This window comes from Grammomys surdaster, unplaced genomic scaffold (assembly GCF_004785775.1).
Source record: "Grammomys surdaster isolate TR1022 unplaced genomic scaffold, NIH_TR_1.0 125985, whole genome shotgun sequence".
NCBI lineage: Eukaryota > Metazoa > Chordata > Mammalia > Rodentia > Muridae > Grammomys > Grammomys surdaster.
The window spans coordinates 3,249,385-3,259,580 of NW_021620801.1; the positions used below are offsets into that span (position 1 = coordinate 3,249,385).

The 10,196-nt window shown below is 41.5% G+C and overlaps 1 pseudogene; it reads left to right on the top strand.

Moving 5' to 3' along the window:
- Window positions 1-9,353: 9,353 nt before the first annotated feature.
- Window positions 9,354-9,757, top strand: LOC114609868 (annotated as a pseudogene).
- The last annotated feature ends 439 nt before the right edge of the window (window positions 9,758-10,196 follow it).

Below are 10,196 nucleotides of genomic sequence, written 5' to 3' on the forward strand. Positions count from 1 at the left end.
TCAAATGCAGCAATTCCTCACAGACTTGCAAGAAAAGAATTTCTGGTTTTGAAGGTGAATAAAGGGGACGTGAATGGAGGTGGCCTCTAGACTTTGGGAAAGGTGACAGGGAAGATTCTCCTTTAGAACTGGAAAGAACACACCTTGTTACTACTTTGATTTTGGCCTCTTGAGACTGATTTGAGGTCTTTGATTTTCAGGACTAGAAGATAAAAATTTTTGTGTTGTGTTGAATGAGCACGCTTGTGCTAACTTACATCATCAATAGAAAATGCTCCCAGCAGCCAGTGTCTGAAATGCTACAGCTGTCCGTGTTCTTTTTCAGTCACCTAGAGACCCTAAACCAGGCATGCTTCAGGTACATATTTTCTGTTGGGTGTCACCTCGTATAAGGAACTCACTCTTTTCCCAACTCAGGGAACTGGGTGAGCCATAAAAAATTGAAATATTTCCTTTACTGTTTTCTTTTAGTTCCCATCTTGTTGGGTGACAATTTTTTTTCTGGGGAGACACAATATACATGTTGAAGGGACTCTGGTCAGCTCAAGTGTAGCAAGCATGGCTCTGGTTAGGCTTACGTTTCTTCCTGCTTTCCCTGTGCCTTGCTATAAACACATTAGATTAGATTCCTAAAGTTAGCCACCAAAGTCCATTCGCTTATTTGGTCACTTCCTCCTCCTGAGGCTGACTACTGAGATCTAGCTACCAAAGTGTTAAAGTCTAGCAATCAAAAGCCCATTATGGCTTACCTAACTAACATGTCCAATTAAAATTAAACACTTCATCATAACATGGGTTTCTTTTTGTATATTTATAAACCGCCATTTTCTTATATGCCACATCTGACTCCTCTCTACCCAGAAGCAGTTCTGTGTCTTCCCCTGTGACAAATATCCTTTCCCCCTTTCCCTTGTTCCTTCCTCCTTCCTCCTCATTCTCAATCTCCTGCATTTGTCTCTTATTCCCTGCTATCTGTTTTTCTGGAGCAAATAAATCTTCTTGTGCTAAGAACTTGGTCTTGGGGGAGTCCTAAGTAGATTCTTTTCCTTCCCCATGCTTACACACCTCATATATAGATTACATGCCATGCAGTAAAACAGATACCACTAAAGTTTGACTTGGTAAACCAATGATTTTATTGGGGTCACTAACAGGAATACAGGTGAGGAGTTACAGGAACAGAAATGACTCAAAGACAGCTGCATCACTAAAGCCCACCTGGAATGAGTGACAAAGCTGGGAACATGGCATACAGTGCACAGCATGCAGGCAGCTCAAAAGGTTGTAGAGTGTCCTTCACAGGCACCTCAGTTGGTAAAACCTCTTCCAGGCAGCTTAGTTGGTTTGTGCTTTCAGGCAGCTGGTCTGGGCTTCTGAGACATTGTCTTCACAGCTTGGCTTCTCTGAGACTTCTTTGCACTTTTGCTTTTCTACTCTGGGAGGAAGGTACCTAGATAAGATTTTGAGCTGTATATTTTTCTGTTTAAGGAGTCTCCCCTCATGATGGAACATTTCAGTCTTGAAGGAAACTGTTACAAATCACGCACCTTGCCTGTGTGTATGTGTGTGTGACAGTGTGTGTGTGGGGATGTAGAGGGTGTGTGGGTGTGATATTTGGGCATCCTTCTGCCACAGCAACCTCGCCTTTCCACATTGTATAAAGTAGGGACTCTCAATCACTGCTACATATTCAAAGATAACTAGTCTGTGATCTTCTAGGAATTCTTCTACCTCCACCTTGTATCTTCCAATAGGAGCATTATAATTATAGACAGATGTTAACATCATTTGGTTGTTTACCTGGGTTCCTCCTGCTCACATGGCAGTGTTTTATCTACTGACCCATCTTGTTGGCCTTACTTTGCAATATTTTGCTTCTGCTATAACTAATTCTGTAGAGATAGCAATGATCTTTCTTGACTGCACACACATTCATTTTCTCAGTAGTCAGTAGTGCCACCTGCTCGGTTCTGAATACAGGCCCCAAATCAATATGTTGGGAATGTAATCCCTAGGATACAGCATTGGGAGAGGCCCTATGATTTGGACAGAGTTGTCAGGAATTGGTTAATGGCATTAGAAAAAGGCCTCTTAGGTTTAGATTTTCCCTCTTCCTTCTGTCTCCAAAAGACAAAACATTCCTCCTCTTTAGAGAATGCAAAATTGAGGTTTCATCTTGCAACTAGAGGTTCAATTAGCCACACATGATCTTTGACTTTCTAGCCTCAACAACTGCAGAAATAATTTAAAGTACTCAGTCTATTTTAAGACACCATCAGTGTTGACTGCCTTTGCATAAACTAGAAAGGGTATGAAGGGACTCTAGCCAGCCTTAGCATGGCAAACATGGTCCTGGCAGGCCTTGTCCTTCTCCCCATTCCCCCTGCCTTGATAAAAATTATTAGATTGCATTCCTAAAGCTAGCCACCAAGGTCTATTTCCTTATTTGGCCACTTCCTCCTCCTGTGGCTATCAAGGTTCAGCAATCCAAAGCCTTTCAGGCTCACCTTATTAACCTGTCCAATCTAAATTAAACATCTCATCCTAACACAGGGTTTCCCCCTTCACCTTTATAAACTGTCATTTGCCTATGGGTCATATCTGTCTCTTCCCTATCCAAAGGCAATCATTTTCCCCCCACTTCAGGACAAATATCCCTGCCCCTTGCCCTTGTTCCTTGCCCCCTTCTCCCGTCTTCTATTTCCTCTCTTTGTCTCTTATTCTCCACCTTTAGTATCTTTGAGGCAAATAAATCTCCTCTGTGTTAAAAACGTAGTCTTGGAGTCCCAAGTAAATTACCTTTAAGAGTAATCAACATTCCATTATGCCACAGGCTTTCAGTATTCCCAAATCCCATGTTGTCTGTATGTAAAGACAGAATTCAACTTCAAATTAGAGGTCTTCTGGAGGGAAACATTTCCCTGTTCTTTCCCTTACTTAACTTCTCCCAAGAGGATGAAAGAGCCTTCCATTCCTGTTGCCAATAATCTATCCTCTAACTCTGGGCTGTCCTGTGGCCATCCTTTAAGAAATGGGAAAAAAGGCTTCCAGCTTCATTGAGGATGGGTACTACATTATTTATGTTGTGTTTTTAGTGCTGGCAAAGAAGACACATTTAATAAATAAGGATTGAACAAGTGCCAAAATTCCACTTTTGTAAATGTATTCATTGGTGCCCTGAAGTTTTGTAAATCTGCAGAAGCTCATGCCAGGCTGCAAGCATTCATCAGGACGGCAAGCTTGTAACTCTTTATCTTGAAGGAGGCCCTTACCCTTGAAGGGATCTTCTTACTGAGCTCAGTAGCATTTCTTCAGGCTCTTTCACATCTGATTTATGTAATTTAAACCACCACATCCCTGCATGTAATGATTCCATTTTATAGATAAAGAAAAGCAGCTGACCCTCTGCTATGGTTTGCATGTGAAATGCCTTTATAGATAAGGCTATACACAAGGGAGCTAGCTTGGTTGCCAGCCAATAGGCTTTGGGGAGTAATTGGACCCTGGTGACTCTGATTCATGTGTGGGTTAATCCAGCAATAAATTTATAATTTTATGATGTTCCTGGGAGGAAATGGGAGCTTAGGAGGAGGAGGTGGTCCTGCTTGGAGGGAGTTTATGACCAGGGGTATGCCTTGGAAAGTTGTGTGTTGTCTTCTGTTCATTCCTCTCTGCCTCCCTCCTCTGTTTCTCAGCCATCAGGATGGGAGTAATTTTGCTCCATTGCACTCTCTCACCACTGTGATATTCTGCCTCACCACAGGCCTGTGGCAATGGAGCAAGCTGACCATGGACTAAAAGCATGGACCAGAACCCTTTCTCCTGTTTATTTCAGTTATTTCATAGCAGCACCAATGCCTGACTCCCACACAGTCAGAACTGCTAACAGAGAAGGCAGCTGTGTTCTGTTCTGCTACATTGAAGATGAGGAGTCAAGGGTAAGGAGGAAAGGGCTATGACTTACATCTATCTTGTTGGCAGTTAAAAGTAGGTTAGCTAAGAAAAACTCAGGCAGACAATTCCCTGTGAAAGTGTCCCAGGGAACTTAGTGTCATCACCGGGCAGACATTTCACCAGGATTTTGAGTAAATTGGGTTTAAAGAGAATGATACGTTTAGGTCACAGAATAAGCCACGAGCTTTTAACTCCAGCTCTTCTTGGTCAATGCCCCACTCATAGCCACTTCAAGTGTTCTGACTTGCTATCTCTGAGAAGAAAAGTTCAATGCATTCTTAGTCCATAGTGTTTTCCTTAGCAGAGTCACAAATCTTTGTGATCAAGGGGGCATTAAAGTATAGTTAGTACAGGGTGATCTCCGGTATTCCTCTTCAAGTTTTAGTAACCTTAGTGTTTAAAAACGTTCTCCAATCTCCTTTACCTTAAGATCACAAACATCAGTTCATCGCACAGTCCTACTCTTCACCTTTAGTCTGTAGTAGTTTTATATTCTATGAGGCCCATGATTTTGAACCTACAAGGTTTTAAGCCAGCCCTGTTTGACTTAGGGCAAGAATACGATTCAGTCTTGACAAGTTGTTGGCATTCAGATACTATGACTTAGTGTTAAATTTGCTTCTTGTCAAAAGCCCAGAGCTGGTTTCTGACTTTCAGTAGCTGTTAGCTGATGATTTCAGCACTCTGATGGTAGAAAAGTGATACACATGCAGAAGACACTGGGCTTGGAGATTGGATCTTTCCTGGGCTTAGTCGTACATGCTTTGGTGTTGTTTCATGATGCTGGGCAGCCATAGTGAGCCACAGCGTATGCTCAGTCATGATCACAGTTCTCCATAGGAAGCTGAGATGCTAGCTCAGATATTCAGTTGATTAGCCAGATTATGCACATTGTCATCTCCAGATGTTTCATATTTTCAATGGATTTGTCAAGATACAACTTCAGTGTATATGGAGAGGTATTTGTATTAGCAAAACACATTGTAAATTACTAAAGTTTTATGAAAACATGATGATACAGAAATTTTCTTTTTGTAGGAAGGGTTCGGAGTAACCAACACCCAGCCATAGAGACCAGTGGTCTGCCTGAATAAAAGGATGAGATTTTACATAATATCACAGCTTCCATTTTAAATATCTTTCATTAAATATTTTATTTTTTTAAAAAAAGTATCTTAGGGCAGTACTTGTAATAGCGTATTATAACTATTCGGGGATATGTTTTAACCTGTTCTCTAGGACTATATTTGGATAGTGAAAGAATCAGTTGAGAATCATAGCTGACATTTGAGACATAATTATTCAATACTTTTCATCAACTAGTTTTCTCTTTTGGATGACAAAATAGATATGTTCATAGTAAATGCTGGTAAATATGTAAAATCAGTGCTAAAGAGCATCAAAGCATTTACAATATGTGCTCACCACTTTCCGCGATGGGCAATGATCACTGTGTTCTCCTCAGTGGTTAGTAGAGACCTTTAAGGGCCAATGATGGACTTTTATTGTCAAAGCTAGTTTGAAAAGGAAAAATATAAGGGCAAGAAAGAAAAAGAAAGCTTTCATTAACGAACATAGAAAAACTGATTATTTGTTTGTAAATAGTGTAATACTTTCAGCCTCAGGTTTTCAGTGTTGGAAGATTGTAGGATGTGCATATTATGTGTTATAGGCAAGGGGATGATCACTTAGGAAGGTTGTAAGTTGTTCAGAGCAGAAATAGTGAGACTGTGCTTGGCACCAACAGTGGAACATACAGAGGATGGACAGGGACAGTGATGTTGAGTTAGGACTCATGGTTGATGATTGGGTTGTTATCGACCAAACAGAAAGTGATACAGACAAAATCCAGTCTTCTCGGGGATCCAGAAGAATACATATCTAAGAACTAGGCCTCTGGAACTAACCTAGTGTACACTGGTTAACCACTTGCAGTTTCAGCTTAGCTTGAAAGTGGCAGCAGTAATATTTCTTCAGGAATTAAAGAGAATGATGGCTGTAAAATATTCATTGCAGCGTGTGGTAACTTCTCACTGTTTGTTTTCTGAGGAGATCATCAGCATTAGTCACTACATGGTGAAAGATATACAATGCTTGTTTATCAACTTTATTTCCTAGGCTCACTGATTTGTAATAAAGTAAGATGTAGCGGCGAGCCTCCTGCCTTCTAATTTAGAGCTACACTTCAGGATGACATTTCATTTGTGATATGTATTACTATGCAGCCTGAGCTGGCTTGGGATGTACATCCTCTTACCTCTTTCTCCCAAGCACAAATAGAATAACATCCTTAATACTGGTGATGTTCTAGTCCTGGGCTAATTGAAATCTTTCTGATATTCTTTAATATGAAGGCAAATTATGGGCAAAAGCAGTAGGTATAGAATCTTAAAGGCTATAGACTTTGAAGGAGCAGAGAGAGTTCCTTCTTAGACCATTGGGCCTGGTAAGTAGACCACAGCAAATGTAATGAAGGTATAGCTTACAGAAGCTTTGACTGCCTTTCCCATCAGGGCTCTCATCATCAGCTGGAGTCAGCAGGGCTTTAAGAGGCGTCATTCTAAGAGTGAACTCATGATCTGGTTTCAGGGCCAGACTGACATAACTAGTGGAACTGTCTTAGCCACAGGGTTCTGTGGAAGTAAAAAATATCCTTTAAAGTAATGCTTTTTGGTTTATCTGTGGTAAAGGAGGTTTGTTATTATCTTATCAGTAATAAACCTTTGTTTGCTAAATTGAAAGAGTCAGTATTTCACAGGAGCAGGCAAGGTCAAATGCTTCCCTGAGTTCAGGGCAAACAGAGGTAAGTCATACATGTTGCAGTTAAAAAGGAGTTTTGGGGTGTAGGGGTCCCTCTTATAATTCGAGAAAGTGGGGCTCAGTTTTCCCACAGTTTGTAGCAAGGTCCTTGGTCTACGGTCCTAGAACATGAAGATCACAGCCAAGACCTGGGAAAAGGTGAAGGAGGACTCAGCCCACAGGAAATGCTGTCATTGTGATAATTAGATGAGGTCATTAGAAGACATTCTAAGAGAGCATACCAGAGTGACTGAGATGGAATGATTGTGGGATTCCGAGTTTTCCTTCAGAACAGCAACCTGAGAGTCTCAATCACGAGGGTCATGTCATCTCGAGACACGATTTATTTTTACTCCCATGACAGGACATAAGCATCTCAAGGTGTGTGTGTGTATGTGTGTGTGTGTGTGTGCACATGCCATGTCCACATGAACATACATGTCTGCATGCTTTCATTTGATTATAAACTTTGATGGTAGCAAAGAGATGCCTAAATAGCAAGGGACTTTCAGAAAGATTTTCTTCATTGAATATGTGTTGTCAGTTCTTCTATGGGAAGATAAAGCAAGGCAGAGTGAGATTATTGGCAAGATAAATCTCAAGTTATCTTTTTTAAAGACAAGAAATAGAATGTCCTGCATTATAAAAGGACCTATTGATAAGGCCCAAAGAAGAAAGGAACATGATGGAAAAGAAAATTAAGATTTTGCTTCATCCTAAAAAAAAAAAAAGTATGAAACTGACATTTTCATTTTGAAAACCTGTCAGGAGAGATCACTGGAAAGTTAACCTTTTCACTGTGTGGGTGTTCTCAGTATAAACTGAAGGCAAGTACCTTCGCCACACAGTTTACTTGGAGGTTAAACATACTTCAGTTACTTGGGCTAGTTTCTACAAAATGAATGCATTTTGTTGAGGAATTAACTGTGACTTAATACAACATATTGGTTACTTGTTTTTGTTACCTGAATGAATCTTTTGAGTTGGAACGGCATAGTATGTTTTAGAATCCAGGAGTGCTGGAGTCCAGGAATCTTTCCTGCCTATATTACCCTTAAGGCCCTGTGTAAATCACTTTAACTCTCTCCCTGTCCTCATATTCAGCCACAACAGAAAGCTGCAGATCATTGAACATTTGTTTATGAATGCACCAAGTGCCGATGACAGTACATTAATGAAGCTTGCACATGAGATCATTTGGGGACACTGAAAAATGTCTATATGGGAAGAACCATCATTGACAAATTTCAGAATCCCAAAATGGTATGCATGGTTATTGATCAAGTATTTGAGAGTATAAGCAACATCAGAAGAATTCCAAGTGTTTATTTACAACACAGAGATTCAAAAGAGGCCTTTTGGAGAATACATAAATTTTTAAACAATATACTAAGCTACTTTACGTTTTTTTATGAGTTCACATAGCTATGGGATATTATTTATCTGGTATTTTTCCTCTTTCCCTATGAAATTCTTTCTCTCAGTCATTTAAAATTGTACTCTGTTATACATGCAGCAGAAACATTAGAGGGACAATAAAACAAAGGTAACTTTTTCTAAAATGATAAAATCACAGCAGAAATTTAGGGAGGAGATATTTTGATTGATGTTTTTGTCTGTCCCTTAGTATCTCTGTAAATGACGACTGCTTTATGGTTGTAATGAGTCCATATTCTAACCTCTAGATTCTTCGGTAGTGAAAGTATAAACAGTCAATTACTCTCTAATCAATGCCTATGAATTTTAAAATCAAATACTTTTTTGGAATTGCCATTAAAGATATTCTCCTTTTAGGGAAGCAAGACTAAATTCCACCAAACAAATAGAAACAAGCCTGGGGCACTCCGGCGCAGTTCCGTCTTTCTGGACCTGGCTGAGCAAGAGACGCCATCATGGGTGTTGACATTCGCCACTGTTGGGAGCCGACTCTTAGCCGAAAGTGGCTATCATCTTTACAGCCATCTCGAGCCATATACCCTGACAAGAGACTTGTTTCAACAGCCTGCAATAGCTGAGCGCACTCTGATAAACATCTTGTTACACTGTTTAGTGCCCCCAGCTGCCAGGTGCTCCTGGTATCCATGGCTACAAGGCACGTGACGTAGTGGCTTCAGTTGAGATTGTGCACGAGGGCAAGTCACGTGGTAAAGGGTATAAATACCCAGGATTTCCCTTCTATAAAGAGAGTAGAGCAGTAGAGAGTAGAGGAGTAGAGGAGTCGAAGAGGTAGAGGTAGAAAGTAGGAGGTAGTAAGTAGTAGGAGATAGTAGGAAGTAGGAAATAGAGGAAGGAGAGAAAAAGTGAGAGGTGTCAGGAGACTGAAGGAGTGAGAATATAGTAAGAAGATAAGAGAATAAAGAAGACTTGAAGAGACTCCACCGGACTCTGGCTTGTATCTATCTTTTGCGTCTCTCGCCCCTTTTTCCCCTTCCTCCGTCCCCACTCTTTCTTGCTAGACCCTGACCTGCCGACCGGAGCAGCAGAACCGGCCGGCCTTTACAAAGTAACAGAACCTGACGGCCGTTACAAAAGAAACGGCAGTTACACGCCACAACAAGGGCCGAAAGGTTAGGCGCAAGGAGCCCAAGAGCCAGTATATCTACTTGCAGCTGCTAGTCAAGCTGTACAGGTTTCTGGCCAGAGGTACCAACTCCACCTTCAATCAGGTTGTGCTGAAGAGGTTATTTATGAGCCGCACTAACCGGCCACCTCTGTCCCTGTCCTGGATGATCCGAAAGATGAACCTTTCTGGCCGGGAGAACAAGACCGCTGTGGTTGTGGAGACAGTCACAGATGACGTGCGGATTCTGGAAGTGCCCAAGCTGAAGGTGTGTCACGCACTGTGGATGAGCAGCCGGGCCCGAAGTCGCATCCTCAAGGCTGGGGATAAGATCCTCACCTTTGACCAGCTGGCTCTGGAGTCTCCCAAGGGCCGAGGTACTGTGCTCCTGACTGGTCCTCGGAAGGGCCGAGAGGTGTACTGACATTTTGGCAAGGCCCCAGGAACCCCACACAGCCACACCAAACCCTATATCCATTCCAAGGGCCGGAAGTTCGAGCATGCTAGGGGCCGAAGGGCCAGCCGAGGCTACAAAAACTAACCTTGGATCTTACTGTTAATAAAAAAAGCTTTGAATGTTGAAGAAAAAAAAAAAAAGAAACAAGCCTTGGTACAATTCAGCAACAAACTAAAGAGAAAAAGAGAAACATAAGTACATGAGGAGAATGAAGATGGGAAATATCTGGTGGGAATCAGATTGGGCTAAAAAAGTAGACTTTGAATGCATGATGTGACAAGGGACAGGTTGTTCAGATGATGTGAAACATCCAGGAGTTACAGTGGCAATTTACAACAGTCTTCCTAAAAGTAACAACGTAGCCATATGAACTCACTGGAATGGTGGAAGCAAGGGAGCACATGAGGGGCCAGCTCTGAAGCACTC